General features: G+C 45.8%; 2 long non-coding RNA genes across 2 annotated transcripts; one reads left to right on the top strand and one right to left on the bottom strand.

Annotated features, from left to right (window-relative positions):
• Positions 1–104: 104 nt before the first annotated feature.
• On the top strand, positions 105–2,489 carry LOC135297480 (uncharacterized). Its single transcript, XR_010359473.1, has 3 exons — positions 105–949; positions 1,241–1,524; positions 1,711–2,489. It is a non-coding gene; the product is annotated as an uncharacterized LOC135297480 (long non-coding RNA).
• A 343-nt stretch (positions 2,490–2,832) lies between these two features.
• Positions 2,833–11,732, bottom strand: LOC135297479 (uncharacterized). Its single transcript, XR_010359472.1, has 7 exons — positions 9,996–11,732; positions 8,275–8,449; positions 7,796–8,000; positions 7,112–7,207; positions 5,163–5,370; positions 4,716–4,819; positions 2,833–4,453 (listed from the first exon to the last, which is right to left on the bottom strand). It is a non-coding gene; the product is annotated as an uncharacterized LOC135297479 (long non-coding RNA).
• Positions 11,733–11,947: the final 215 nt, after the last annotated feature.

The raw sequence follows: 11,947 nt of genomic DNA, 5'->3' as shown, positions 1-11,947 counted from the left end.
AGGTGGCCGGGGCAGCGGGAAGGGTGCCGGGGCAGCGGGAAGGGTACCGGGGGCAGCGGGAAGGATGCCGGGGCAGCGGGAAGGATGCCGAGGGGAGGGAGCGAGGCTGAGGGCGCTGCCAGGCCGAGCAGCCCAGCCGCCGCCTCGCAAATTCGGGGGCCGAAGCATCTCTGCCAGCAGCTTCTCTCGCCCACTTGCATCCCACCGACACGACTTTCAGGGCCCGTGCGAAGCGTGGCACGACAAATGGTGTTTCCTCCCCTTGTGCCCTCCCTTAGCCCCTCCACAAGAGGCACAAGGCAGCGCCTGCTGAGGGTGCTGTAAATCAGGCTCAGGGCATTGGCTGGCCGGGGGGGCTATTATCAAAGCGGTGGCTCTGATCCAGACTCCATTAAAATCATCATCTTCTGAAATCCCGACTTCTGCCTGTCTTTGCAGGTATTTTCAGTCTGTGGGGAAAGCCCCGGCAACATTTACATGCACATTTTTGACCTCTCTAGTGCAAGGCACAAGAGCACCTCACTACAATTTGGTATGGTTGTATTTCTGTGAGGGCTCATTTTCAAAATTTGTTCAAAGAACCAATAACTCCCCCCCAAAAAAACTCAATTGGTCAACCAGAGGTTGTTAAATGTTAATTTCCAACACAGCCATCATCTTTTGACAAGACCAGCTACAAATTCCAATGAACACAGAAACCAAACCTCCCACCTGGGGCTGGGCAGAGATGGTTTGGAAATGTTCATTTCTTTGTTACTGAAGGCAGTTTCTGTGTTTCCTTCTGCACCATAACAACCCCTGCTCTCTATCCACAAAAAACATTTGAAGCAAATATACCTTTTTTCTGCTCATCAATATCACCTCCCATATAAGACAGGATAGGGAGCAGCCCAAATTTTGAAGTGAGGAATGTTCCGGATGGATGGATGGATGAACGGATGGATGAGAGGTCAGTCTCATTTATAACTGATTCATGGAGTGTTTTCATGTGAAGAGCATTCCCAGAAGTTTGCTCCTTAGCACTTCAGCTCCGTCAACACCTCTTTCTTAACGTACTTCTCCAGACACAGGAAGCGTTTCTGCTCTGCAAACACAAGATTTCATTAAGCTGTGGTGGTTTTAACACAAGAGGAGCTGCCATTTTGATTTACTTCTCTGATTCACACCAGAAAAGGTCCAGATCCACCCCTCTGTCTGATGTGACAGTCATGAACACTGATTTTCTCACCTCCCTTCACAGATACAAGACCACTGGAGCCCCAGTGGCCATCTAAGGCTGTGTGCTTGCAGAAGAAATACAGAGACCAATCTGTTCATGAACCAGCCACACGATTTTCAAGCTGGCAGATAAACTTGAAAATAAGCCAACTTGCACAAGCCTGAATCCTGCAGGGAACAGTAAGAAGCAATGTCAGCGTCAGGATCTGAGCAAGGTATTCCAAGAATCCTGCTTCATGACTTGGAGGATTTCTCAGGGCTGATCTCCACATTCATCCTGCTCTCTGCTGCTGGTGACTGGGAGAGGTGAGCAAGGGGGAGGGCAGGATACAAGCAAGTCATGTTCAACATCTCACCACAATGGATTTTCTTTTTAGTCACTCCTATTTTTAAGAAAGTGGGGTTTTGGGGCCTTGTTCACCGCGACACTGACTTTAGCTTAGACTGACGGTCAAATGCAATCTCCTTTCATTTTCTGCCCTTTCTTTCCAGAAGCAAACTGCAGTACTGGGCCTGAGCACGCCTGGCATTGGCAGCAGGGCACTTCCACAGCCAGGGAGTGCTCAGAAGAGCTCTCTATTCATCTCTGAGACTTTGGTTTCACTTCTCTGCCTTGCAGCTCTGCACAAGCAGCTGGGTAGTGCATCAGCTCTCTGGTCCTTATCTGCCCTCTCTCACACCTGGAAATGCAGCAGCCTTTCCCAAGCCAAAATGCAAAATGCTGGGATTTATCTGCTGTATCATAGAAAAAGTGTGACATGAAGGCAGGTTATGTGCCTGGTCCCACTGGTCCCAGCTCCTCTACACCAGACAAGATATTTCTGTTTAGTACAAAAGGCAAACTGGGAAGTCAGCCTGTGAGCGATCCTGTCTTTCCCCCACCACAAAGCTGGTAAGAAGGCACACTGTGAAAAATAAATTAGTTATTGTTGGGGTTTTTTTGTTTTGTTTTGTTTTTGGGGTTTTTTTAAGGGAGCCATTTAACATACAGTCAACTTGTATCACAAAATAAAGTTGTTATGAGAAAAATTACAGAGGAGAATTTATTCACCCGGGATCAGAAGCTTGGAAATTCCAGGTGCCTGCAGGACAGCCACCATTTTGTACAACAGAAGTGAAGCATTGGATATTACCCATGCTTATGCTATTTTTGTAGCATTTTTTGTAGTATTTTTCAAAATACTTTGCTTTTTTTCCCCCACGATTTTCTCTAATCTAAAATAAAGTAACTTTGCTGAAAAGGCTACAGTCAAGCAAAACTCTGTCTCTATGAGGTCTCTTTTTATTTGGTCATCAGGCACTTCTGTAATAAATTACATCACTACATTTCCTTCTTTCATTTTGTCTTTATGTTAAATCCAACTGTGATTTTCAGTTTATTCTGGATGCAGAGCAAGACTTGAGGACTCACCTGGTTAAGAAAATAATTTTAAAGGGCAATTCAATTTCTGATGTGTTGTGCTCACTTATAGGATCCCACTCTGTTCTTACTTACCCAGATCCATAACCTCCGTTTTCATCACAGCTACCTTCTGCAATGGAACAGCAGAGGGATGTTCATGCCACTCACCATCCTTGAGAGGGGTGACAGGATGTTTGTCCTGTGAAGGAAACTTTGGACAATACTTCTGGACCAGGTGCTTGGACCAGATCTCTTGTTTTGGGGAACCCAGGGTGTTTGTCTCAGCACCGTGAAGTGGTGCAGCTTTGCAGGCAGAGGCCAGGAGCTTTTGAGCTGTTATCACACCAGTGGCATTTTGATTTGAATGTGACAGACACACTCCAAACACTGTAATACTTAAGCAATGGCCAATGGTTACAGCTCACTGTTGCTCAAGAAGCTTCCTTGTTCAGTAAGAGCAGCAGTGATGTGCCCAGCGCTGCAGCTGGAGCTGTGATCCGTGGGGGCTGGCTGCTGCACAGACACAGAAAGGAACGCAGACATTGCTTCTTACACCCTCCAGCACTACAAGGCTGTAATTAAATCCCTTTTCCCAACACTCTCTGCATAAGCCCGAGGGGATGGGCTGGCACGTGAAGCCTGCAGGGAATTGGAATCAGCGGGCAGAACAAAAGCAGAGACGTTCCCCCACCATTTTATTGTCTGTTTGTTGAATGTATCTTCAGCTCTGCTGGGAACTTCCCGGCACACAGGCTTAAAATGGAGCCTCTGCTTTTTTTTTTGCTTCATCTCTTCAGGGGCAAATATACTGAGCCATTGATTAGGTTATTTTGGGATTATGGCAGGGCACAATTGCTTGCTGTTTTTCTGGCAGTCATTTCTCAGAAGCCTGTTACGCACACTTTATAGAGCTCTGGAAAACACAGAGCTACTCGAGAACATTTTACACAGCATGTTTCTGATGTGCCTTTGTGTGCAAGTTGTTTGTGTCTCGGCAGCAGCCAAAGAGCCATTCGGATGTGTTGGTTGCTATAGTAATTACTTTTCTTGGGAACTAAAATAATAGCTTACAGCTCCTGCAGCTCGCTGCCTTGTAGGCTGCCTTGAACCAGAGACACTTCCATTTTGTTTTGGAGGGGGTTGGGGACTCTCAAGTATGCTGAGAAACAGACTTTCTTCACTATGCTTGTGCAGCAAATTTTGCATTTAACCTTTGCAGAGGATGTGCCACAGGTCTGAAGGCTCAAAAATAAAAGTAGCTTATGAAACAATAGGACAGCTTTGCAGCTGCGGTTTCTGATGGGGCAAAGATTTGGATTTGCTTTCAATTTATTGTTACTGAAAGCTGATAGGAGAGGGACTGAGGCTCATGCTGAGACTGATTTTCAGTGCTAAGGACCCTACAAAACACTGGGGGGGGGGGCTCAGAGGAGCCTAAGCAAGCCAAGAAGGAACGTGACAAGGAGGGCAGCTCTGCATCATTCAACGTTTTTCTCTCTGGTGAGGTAACTCCTGTATGGACCTGCATCTCTGGAGAGGGCAAGGGGGTCTCACAGTGGGCAAAACAGCCTTGCAGGGCAACCCAACAGCTGGCAGATGCCATCTCCCCCTTCCATCTGCAGGCACAGAGCATTTCTGAGTGCATTTTAAACTGCAGCTCTGGACGTCTGCTTTAAAGGACACTGTGCAGAAGCATTCCCCAGCAGTAGGACAAGCCCCATGCTCATGGCTCTGGGAAGGTCTTTCAGTTGCTTTGGGCTCCTGGACTGACAAACCAGGGATTTCTGTGCAGCTTGCAGCCAGGTGGGCTGGCACAGCATGGCCTTTCTGGGTCTGCCAAGGAAGCAGAAGAGAGGCAGGGGCAAGTGGCACAAGAAGTGGTAAGCCCAGAAGCCCAGTTACCCTCCTGCATCATGGAGCAGCTGCAGGATGACTGCAGCTCAGACTCTTGACTCACAGGGGTTGACCTACATAAGGGTCCCAGCACCAGCCAGAGGCCAGCAAAAGGTGGGGAGGATATAAAAAGGGGTCAGAGAAGGGAGCAGGAGGAGCTAGGATGAAAGCAGAGAGAAAACAAATAGGGAAATCATTTTACCTCCCAGTGCTGTCCTAGAAAATTTGCTCTCAGATGTGCACATGGCTGCATTGGCAACTGGCAGGGAGATGCCAAAGGGAGATTAAAGCATCATCTGCTAAAGGCTGTGAAGGCAAAACAGTTCCTGTTTGAGCAACAGCTACACAGAGATGCAGGGAGGGGGGTGTTTGGGGAAACCACAGGGCAAAACTGGGCCTTCATGTGTGAGGGGGATGTGCCTGGCTTGCAGGCAGCAGGTGATAAGAACTTGCTTCCCACGTGTAGATGTGCAGATCTATCCCCCACCCCCTCCCCAATTTAGGCACAGCATACACACAGTTTTGTGCCTGCACAGCTCTGCAGCTGAAGCACAGTGCTGTACCAAAAGATCTCAAGCAGCAGGGAGCTACACGAGCATCCTCACCCTCCCCAGGTAATGCTGGATAAAGGACCCTTTGCCATGCCCACCTGTTTCTTCTGTTTGAGGCTTGAATTTAACAATGCTGCTGCAACTAAAGCTGGGTTTCCTATGGCGTTTTTATAAACCTCTCGGGCTGTTTTCTGCTTTTGTATCAGGAATTTTAGGTTCATCTTTAGTCCTGGTGGATTGTGGCATACAAGAACTTAAAATTTTTCCTGAAGCACAGCAGTAGAAAAAATATTTAAGATGCAAAATCTGAAATGCAAAGGGGGAAAAGGGAGTATTTATCTGGCAAAACGCCTTAGGAAACAAAAAAGTAACTCAAAAGCATACGAAGATAAAATTTCACAATCAGTCCAGTGTATTATTTGATTCTGTAGATTATTGTTTCTCTTTGAAACATACCACCTGTATTCACAGTGGCAACACCTGCACTTTTAGCAAAGTAACAAAATTCATTTCTTTACCCACAATGTGTCAGGTGCGGGAGAATCTTGGCTTTCCTTAAACAGGAAATCTGCAGCTGTTGTGGGGACTTCAAATCATAATTGAAAACATGATCCAACTATGAGATACAGGCTCAAGTTACCACAAATTGAAGAAAATAATTCAGAGTGATTTATCCACAAAAATATGCCTGATTTTTAAGCCATGGCTTAGGGGAGGAACAGGACAATACTAATTAATGACTTTTGATTTCTACTGGTCTGCAGAATGATTAATGAGAGCATTTCTGGACCACTACATTTTTCTTTAATTTGCGAGTAAATTTTGTTATTAATTATTTGATATTTGGCATTTGCAGTGAACTTCTAGTTACTCAAAACATGTACTTCAGGAAGCCTTGTTATATTAAGAACAAAAGCTGTAGCTACATTAAAAATTCACGGAGGCTGCAAAAACTTTTCTCTGCTGGAGAAATTGTTTGTGCTAGACAAGTATTCTTGCTGGCATAATAAGGATTTCTTCTCAGCAGAACTCTTCTCCAGCAAAGACACCATAAGATGAGAGAAAAAAAATGTCAAAATTTGCTCTCCCATATGTCATTAAAATGACTTATCTTACATCACCATATGGCAGGTAGCCTGTCTAAATGTGTGGCAACAGCTGGACAATGCATGGATGCTCCTGGACTGTGAAAAGCTGGAGTGTCACCCAAGTAAGTGTGTCAATGGCACTTTAGGGACATGCTTCATCACATGCAACTTCCTAGCCAAGTCACTGGAGCCCTGAAGGGGCAGCAAAGATGGTCCACAGCCCTTATTTGTATAAACAGCTTTTCCTCAGGCAGGGAGGTCGTGCCAGCTGAATGAGAAGTCCTGCACAGCTCACATGGTGAATTTTGTTGCATTTGCACAAGAGAAAGCTGAATGCACAGAGATACCTACCATGAATTCACTGAGCTGATCCTCCACCCCCACCAGAGCACTGTCAGCTGTGGCTGCCAGCAGCAGCCACGTCATTGTCACTGGTTTAGATGCCGTCAGTTAGGGCAAAGCACAAGTGGAAGTTATTTTTTAAAATTTTATTTTATTTTAATTTAATATTTTATTTCCTCCTTGTGAAGCAACACTTGGTGAACTCACCCCTTTTGTTACAGTCAAAATTTTTTGTGTTTACTGTCAGGCTCAGGGAGTCCAGGAATGTGGCAAAAGTAAGGAAATCACAAGGGATTTACATCAAGGCTATTGCAGCTAGCTGGGTGAAATGGTACAAAATGTTTTGTTTGGCTTTAGCCAGCAGAACCTTCTTTGGAATAGGCAAAAATAGGCAGAGACAACATTTTAGTGCTAATCAATAGAGCCAATCCTCATGTACCACATCGAGCACAAGGACATCAGGAAGCAGAGCTGCTTTGGTCTTACAGAGTATTCATGCTGTGTAATGTGCGTTAAATCACTCTGGGAACCCAAGCAAAGACAAGTTTGTGCTCTGGGGTGGTGCATCTCCAGCCAGCACAGAAGTGGGGAAACCTCTGCATTGTGCTCAGCCTCACCCTGTAGACATCCTTGTGTACCAGTCAGATCAAAATCCAGCACCAGTTTGTGTTCCTACCACAGCAAGCAAAGTAGTCCAGTGCTGCTGCTTCATCCTGAATGGAAAGAGACAAAGGAAATCAAGATTAGAAACATGAAAAATTCATAGGAGAGCACCTGGCTCCCAGAAGTTCCCTTGCTTTGACACTGAGCTTTATGCTTGTTAAATTTTCACCATCAAAGAGCAAAATACAAGCCACCCGACATCAATTCATTTACTATTTTAGTCAATCATATTCTTTCTGGTAGCTCTTCACAGGTGCTTACCAAATGGTGATTCTGAGAAGCAACCCCTGCTTCATTAATTGAGCACTGATAATTTTTAGGAACTGTGCCTAATGTAAGTACAGAATTGTTACTCCTTCCTCTTCTGGGGATGCAAGACTCAGGAACAAAAAATGCTTCAAAAATCTCTTTAAAATGGAGCAGCTGTAAGATAGGGAGACAGTCTGGGTGTCTGGATACAACTGTCCCCACAGACCACAGTTCAGGGTGTAAGCAAAGGTCAGAGCTGGCTAAGGGCATGGTTTGTCTCCCTGGGAGAGGAAGGCTCTTGGCTTCCTCAGCCAGACAAGCTGCCCAAGGGTTATTTTGGGTGAGCAGTCCTGAGAGCATTCCACTGACAGGTAGCCAGGGCCTCTTACCCCTGCAGGCCACGTGGGTCAGTCCTCTTTTCTCTCCATCACCCCAATGTCCTGCTCACTCTGTGTCCACATTTCCACAGCCAGGAAGCTGTTTGGGCTTCTTTCCAAGCACTTGACCTTGCACAGGGCACAGGCAATACATGCAGCACATCCATATGTCACTGGAGGTGTCCAACTCTTCCAAAGAGACTGACAATTCAGCAACCTGCCAGCAAAAGGAAGGCATTTCAGAACTGCAGTAATTTTATTCTACAGCTCCAAAGAAGCAAAGGCATCCCTGCATGAGGAAGTGAAAGTGCTATTGCAGGGTCTTGAGCAACAAACGGTGTCTATTGTTTATGCAGAGAAAAGTGGCATGAACCAGAGAGAGGAAGTACTGACTAGACTGAGTGGTTACCCTGTCCATCCAAGCAGGAATGTGATAACCAAAGAAACCATAGAGGTAAAAAAGCAACCACCCCCCACCGAGGGCCCCATACCTGGGTAAAAGCTGTGACAATGGGAATTTTATCTCTGCTGTGGCTGCACTAGTGCAAACAAGTGTAGTGGCTCTTATCTGCCGCTGTATCTCTGCTGCATTCACATCTGAAAAATCCCACAGGATAACCCGCCAGGTTGCCCTTTTATCCTTTTAACAGAGGTTAATCACATACCCTGTATATAACAAAGAAAAAGAACAAAGCATGCAAAGTCAAAAAATACACATAGTGGAAAATGCCAAGATGAAAGTTGCAAAAGCAGACTGATTTTGTCCCCTGTGCCTCACTTGTTGTGATAAGGACTTTTATTTTCCATCCATTGATTCATTTTCTGGTGGGCCCTCAGCCTCCCTGGGTGCACTGAGCAGGCTGAGCTCAGGCTCTGCTTTCCTCCCACTCAGCCAGGGAGCCCAGGCCGTGCCCAGAGCAGCCCCTCAGCTCTTAATTCCTCTGCTAAAGCTGCCTTGTTTTCTTCTGAGTGTTTTTCATTGCCTCAGGGAAAGTGCAGCGCTGCCATGTGAGGTGAGCAGCTGCTGTGCTGTGCTGCAGGGGCAGAGCACTGATGTGCAGACAGCTTTTGGCCAGATACGTTCCAGCCATGTACTTACTTAGGGACCATTTAGAATGCTTACGACCTCATTTCACAGATAATGCAATTTTATTTGGCACTCGGTTCTGGTTTTGGGAATTTATGGATCGTGTACTTGGACTGATTGCAGTTGGGTTTCCCCTGGCATGGGACCATTTAAAAATAATGCTTTTCAGTTGCAAGCAAAGGAATTTTTTTTCCCCCAGAAGTACTCACTAGACCAAGTTTGCTTAGAGAATTAAACTCAGAGTTATTTGGAGTCTGATGCCAAGTAGCAAGTGGCAAGCAGCAGTAAGTGCTGTCCAGCCCAGAGGAGAGCATGGACAAACTGAAAAGAAAATAATAAAAAATTTCTAGTTCAGTTTGTCCAGGTATGCCAGTGTTTTCACCATCCCTCTGCAACCGAGGCAGTGTTACCTTCCAGCAGGAGGGTGATCAGTGCACTTCTTTTTTAAACTGCTGAGACTAAATTCCAAAGAAGGAACAAAAACTCTGCAAGTGTAATGCTTTAGGGTTGTAAGACACCTTCCCTGCCACAGTGAACTAATAATGTAATTTAAATTACAGTAAAGGATGTAAGAAAGACAAGGTACAAAAGGAAGAGGAGATAAAAATATCCTAGTAACTACATGTTCTTCCAAACTATGAGCATAATCATGTGATTTAAATTTCTACCAGATTTGGGGAATTTTTTTCATGTCATTGTTCTCCTCCTTCTGCAATTATGTGGTTGCATTTGACTGCGTGGTGGCAAGCAAATAACACTAATTGTTATTCTCATTGGAGGGTGGTGGACTGAAACCATGAATTCTGTTTATCAGCTCCAGGTAATAAAAATTGTATGAAAAGATCTATTTCAGGCAGCTTTAGCATCTTTCTTCTCTCTCTCTTTTTATCCAAAAGAAGCAGGTCTGACAAGCAACATGACAGTGAAATCCTTCTGCTGAGTCTGCTGCTCAAACTTACATAATTGGGGTGTATTTCCATATTCCTTCCCTCCTTTCCTGCGCTGGAGGCACAGACAGAGGGAATGTCTGCTCCAAGGCTGCTCACAGCAGCTGAGTGGAAGTTACAATGTTTCAACTTAAATTTTAAAATATCTTAACATCTCCACGGCGGGATAATTAAACACTAAGTCAGCAAAGCAGGGTCTGCTGCCCAGGGACACTGGAGCCCATATGCTGCACAGAAGCAGGGTGAAACTCTTCTGTTTCAGGGAACACTGAGTAAATAATACTTTGGTCAAACAGTATGTCATTTCCTCATTTTCAGAAAAGCAGTTCTAAAAACATGCAGGAAAGAAAATGTAATTATTAAAGAAAACCTGATTATTGCAGTATTCCAATGCAATTTTCTGGCTCTGGTACATTCTCTGATTTCTCAGGCTGTTATTTTTTGCAGTGTTATGGTGAAACTGTCTGCTAAAATCCCAGGGCCTTATCACACCAAACTAATTTACTAGAAATGTCATCTGGCACGTAAGCATTTTTGTCCATAGCAGAAATTTCAGTGGTGTGTTTGGAAAGAAGTGCCAAGAAAAGAAAGCTTCGTGCTCACAGATGGCATGTTCCTCATTGCCTGTTTCAACCACAAGAGATGTGTGCACAGCTCCAGCCCTGTGGGCTGTGTGCTCTCAGAGTTGCAGGGGGTTTTTTGTTAAAAATAAAAATAGGTACAAGTATAAGAAATACTGAAAGGAAAACACAAACTAAAAAACAAAGACCAAAGAGAAAACAAGGTGGTGAGAAACACAGCAAGCTGAGTTAAATCAGATGTATGTGCTTGCAGAGGAGATGATGAGACGAGCTGAGAGATGGAAATTCAGATCATGCCAGGCAGAATTGGGAAACTGAACCTCCTCCAACTTCTCTATTACTGTGTTCCAGGATAACTGAAAGTGAGTAAACAGCACACCATTTGCTTTCCTACAAGCACCATTTCAGGTTGAACAACATTTTATCTGACACAAGTGGAGGGGTTTTACTTTTTCCCCACACACACAGCAAAGGAAGAAGAAAATAATATTTATTTTGGCCGTCTTCTGAATTATTTCCCTCCCTCTTATTTGGCTGCTCAACTGAAAAAGCAATCCTGTATCCATTCTCCATTGATCTGCTTCCAGCAGGGTTCCACTCCATACCCCTTTGGGTTTGGCAGGCACAGAAATGAATTCAGCTAGGAAGCCCTAAAAGCCACTTACTACATGGGAAGTCTTCTCACTCTGCTTCCATGGATGAGGAAGCCTTCTCTTGGACTAAGTGGTGAGACACAGACTGTGTTTTGCAAGATGTGTAGAAAATTGGCCAAGAGGCTGCACCCAGAGGGTCGTGGCCAATGTTTTTAACTCAGGGTGGCAGCCTGTTTCAAGTGGGGTCTCTGAGATTGCCACTGGGCTCCACACTGTCCATCTTCACACGGATTTGGGTGATGGATTTGAAAGCAACTTCACCCAGATTCCTGATACCACTAAAGGGAGTGGTGAGGACAACCTGTCCTGTGAGGAAAGACCGAAGGAGTTCCATCTTATCTCCCTGGAGGAGAGAAGGCTTGGAGGCAGGATGCTAATCTCAATGTACCAGAGTGCTACAAAGAGGGTGGAGGCTCTCCTCACAAAGGACCACGTGGAAAAAACAAGGCACAACATAAATTTTCTTATGGTGAGAACAACCAATGACTGAAACACAGGCGTGTGGTGGTAAGGTCCCTGTCACAGGAGGTTTCCAAGCTGCTCGATAAGCTCATCTAGTCTCCCTCACACAACAGCTGGACCAATGATCTTGCCAGCTCCCTTCCAGCCTGGGCTGTTCCATGGTTCTGATTCTGTGCGGACAGGCAGGGGCTTCTGCAGCCATCCCCACCACCATGGCCCTGAGGAGGAACCAGCGCAGCCGCACCACCTGCCAGCGGGCAGACCCGCATGCCCACAGTGCCGGCTGCCCGCAGCTCTCCAGCTCACACCGAACTGAGGCCGCTGCTGCTTCTCACCCGCGGGACACCGGACCCCGCCGGCTCCCGTGAACCGGCTCCTTGCCCGGGGCCGCGGGTGGTGAGGAGCGGGCTCACCGAGGCCTCCGTGACCTTGCT

Source organism: Passer domesticus, chromosome 3, assembly GCF_036417665.1.
Source record: "Passer domesticus isolate bPasDom1 chromosome 3, bPasDom1.hap1, whole genome shotgun sequence".
Taxonomy (NCBI): domain Eukaryota; kingdom Metazoa; phylum Chordata; class Aves; order Passeriformes; family Passeridae; genus Passer; species Passer domesticus.
Note: the sequence above shows the minus strand (reverse complement) of the source record. Positions and strands in the feature narration are given on the sequence as shown.